Source organism: Lolium perenne, chromosome 4 (assembly GCF_019359855.2).
Source record: "Lolium perenne isolate Kyuss_39 chromosome 4, Kyuss_2.0, whole genome shotgun sequence".
Taxonomy (NCBI): Eukaryota; Viridiplantae; Streptophyta; class Magnoliopsida; order Poales; family Poaceae; genus Lolium; species Lolium perenne.
Genome location: NC_067247.2, coordinates 8,626,822 through 8,630,842, shown reverse-complemented (window position 1 = coordinate 8,630,842; position 4,021 = coordinate 8,626,822).

Sequence of the window (4,021 nt, the reverse complement as noted above, 5' to 3'; positions counted from 1 at the left end):
AAGGTACCTTCATTCTCTTTCTTGGGAAGTGTTCCATACCTTTCTTGAGAGGAAATTGATATTTTATATTACCTTCCTTCATATCAATGGTAGCACCAACAGTTCGAAGAAAAGGTCTTCCCAATATAATGGGACAAGATGCATTGCATTCAATATCCAAGACAACAAAATCAACGGGAACAAGGTTATTGTTAACGGTAATGCGAACATTATCAACTTTACCCAAAGGTTTCTTTGTAGAATGATCAGCAAGATTAACATCCAAATAACAATTTTTCAGCGGTGGCAAGTCAAGCATATTATAAATTTTCTTAGGCATAACAGAAATACTTGCACCAAGATCACATAAAGCATTACAATCAAAATCTTTAACTTTCATCTTAATGATGGGTTCCCAACCATCCTCTAGCTTTTTAGGAATAGAGGCTTCGCTCTAGTTTCTCTTCTCTAGCTTTTATGAGAGCATTTGTAATATGATGCGTGAAAGCCAAATTTATAGCACTAGCATTAGGACTTTTAGCAAGTTTTTGCAAGAACTTTATAACTTCAGAGATGTGGCAATCATCAAAATTCAAACCATTATAATCTAAAGCAATGGGATCATCATCCCCAATGTTGGAAAAAATTTCAGCAGCTTTATCACAGGCAGTTTCAGCAGTTTTAGCAGTTTCAGGCAGTTTTTCGCGCTTTGCATTAGAAGTGGAAACATTGCTAACACCAATTCTTTTATTAGTATGAGTAGAAGGTGCAGCAACATGTGTAGCATTAGCATTACTAGTGGTGGTAATAGTCCAAACTTTAGCTATATTCTTCTCTTTAGCTAGTTTTTCATTTTCTTCTCTATCCCACCTAGCACGCAGTTCAGCCATTAATCTTATATTCTCATTAATTCTAACTTGAATGGCATTTGCTGTAGTAGTAATTTTATTATGATGATTCTCATTAGGCAAAACTTTTGATTTCAAAAGATCAACATCAGCAGACAAGACTATCAACTTTAGAAGCAAGTATATCAATTTTCCCAAGCTTTTCTTCAACAGATTTGTTAAAAGCAGTTTGTGTACTAATAAATTCTTTAAGCATGGCTTCAAGTCCAGGGGGTGAACTCCTATTATTGTTGTAAGAATTTCCATAAGAATTACCATAGCCGTTGCCATTATTATAAGGATATGGCCTATAGTTGTTACTAGAATTGTTCCGGTAAGCATTGTTGTTGAAATTATTATTTTTAATGAAGTTTACATCAACATGTTCTTCTTGTGCAACCAATGAAGCTAATGGAACATTATTAGGATCAATATTAGTCCCATCATTCACAAGCATAGACATAATAGCATCAATCTTATCACTCAAGGAAGAGGTTTCTTCGACAGAATTTACCTTCTTACCTTGTGGAGCTCTCTCCGTGTGCCATTCAGAGTAGTTGATCATCATATTATCAAGAAGCTTTGTTGCTTCACCAAGAGTGATGGACATAAAGGTACCTCCAGCAGCTGAATCCAATAAATTCCGTGAAGAAAAATTTAGTCCTGCATAGAAGGTTTGGATGATCATCCAAGTAGTCAGTCCATGGGTTGGGCAATTTTTAACCAGAGATTTCATTCTTTCCCAAGCTTGAGCAACATGTTCAGTATCTAATTGTTTAAAATTCATTATGCTACTCCTCAAAGATATAATTTTAGCAGGGGGATAATATCTACCAATAAAAGCATCCTTGCATTTAGTCCATGAATCAATACTATTATTAGGCAGAGATAGCAACCAATCTTTAGCTCTTCCTCTTAATGAGAAAGGGAACAATTTTAGTTTAATAATATCACCATCTACATCTTTATATTTTTGCATTTCACATAGTTCAACAAAATTATTAAGATGGGCAGCAGCATCATCAGAACTAATTCCAGAAAATTGATCTTTCATGACAAGATTCAGTAAAGCAGGTTTAATTTCAAAGAATTCTGCTGTAGTAGCAGGTGGAGCAATAGGTGTGCATAAGAAATCATTATTATTTGTGGTTGTGAAGTCACACAACTTAGTATTTTCAGCGTTGGCCATTTTAGCAACAGTAAATAAAGCAAACTAGATAAAGTAAATGCAAGTAACTAATTTTTTTGTGTTTTCGATATAGCAAACAAGATAGCAAATAAAGTAAAACTAGCAACTAATTTTTTTGTATTTTGATTTAGTGCAGCAAACAAAGTAGTAAATAAAATAAAGCAAGACAAAAACAAAGTAAAGAGATTGAGAAGTGGAGACTCCCCTTGCAGCGTGTCTTGATCTCCCCGGCAACGGCGCCAGAAAAAGAGCTTGATGGCGTGTATTTCACACGTTCGTTGGGCAACCCCAAGAGGAAGGTATGATGCGCACAGCAGCAAGTTTTCCCTCGTAAAGAAACCAAGGTTTATCGAACCAGGAGGAGCCAAGAAGCACGTTGAAGGTTGATGGCGGCGAGATGTAGTGCGGCGCAACACCAGGGATTCCGACGCCAACGTGGAACCTGCACAACACAACCAAAGTACTTTGCCCCAACGAAACAGTGAGGTTGTCAATCTCACCGGCTTGCTGTAACAAAGAGTTAACCGTATTGTGTGGAAGATGATTGTTTGCAGAAAACAGTAGAACAGTATTGCAGTAGATTGTATTTCAGTAAAGAGAATTGGACCGGGGTCCACAGTTCACTAGAGGTGTCTCTCCCATAAGACGAACAGCATGTTGGGTGAACAAATTACAGTTGGGCAATTGACAAATAAAGAGAGCATGACAATGCATATACATATCATGATGAGTATAGTGAGATTTAATTGGGCATTACGACAAAGTACATAGACCGCCATCCAACTGCATCTATGCCTAAAAAGTCCACCTTCAGGTTATCATCCGAACCCCTTCCAGTATTAAGTTGCAAAGCAACAGACAATTGCATTAAGTATGGTGCGTAATGTAATCAACAACTACATCCTTAGACATAGCATCAATGTTTTATCCCTAGTGGCAACAGCACAACACAACCTTAGAACTTTCTCATCCTTTGTCCCGGTGTCAATGCAGGCATGAACCCACTATCGAGCATAAGTACTCCCTCTTGGAGTTACAAGCATCTACTTGGCCAGAGCATCTACTAGTAACGGAGAGCATGCAAGATCATAAACAACACATAAGCATAACTTTGATAATCAACATAACAAGTATTCTCTATTCATCGGATCCCAACAAACGCAACATATAGAATTACAGATAGATGATCTTGATCATGTTAGGCAGCTCACAAGATCCGACAATGATAGCACAATGGGGAGAAGACAACCATCTAGCTACTGCTATGGACCCATAGTCCAGGGGTAGACTACTCACACATCACACCGGAGGCGACCATGGCGGCGTAGAGTCCTCCGGGAGATGATTCCCCTCTCCGGCAGGGTGCCGGAGGCGATCTCCTGGATCCCCCGAGATGGGATCGGCGGCGGCGGCGTCTCTGGAAGGTTTTCCGTATCGTGGTTCTCGGTACTGGGGTTTTCGTCACGGAGGCTATTTGTAGGCGGAAGGGCAGAGTCGGGGGCCAGACGAGGGGGCCACACCATAGGGCGGCGCGGGCCCCCCCTGGGCCGCGCCGCCACGTGGTGTCGCCACCTCGTGGCCCCACTTCGTGTGTTCTTCGGTCTTCTGGAAGCTCCGTGGAAAAATAGGCCCCTGGGCTTTGATTTCGTCCAATTCCGAGAATATTTCCTTACTAGGATTTCTGAAACCAAAAACAGCAGAAAACAGCAACTGGCACTTCGGCATCTTGTTAATAGGTTAGTTCCAGAAAATGCACGAATATGACATAAAGTGTGCATAAAACATGTAGATAACATCAATAATGTGGCATGGAACATAAGAAATTATCGATACGTCGGAGACGTATCAGCTGGCTAAGTACGCCACCCCGGCGAATCTTCAGAGTTCGACCCCTACAGCCAGCACCGCGGATCAAATCAGCACGATCCTGAGAGACCAGTTCGGCATGGTACCGAAAAGAAGGACA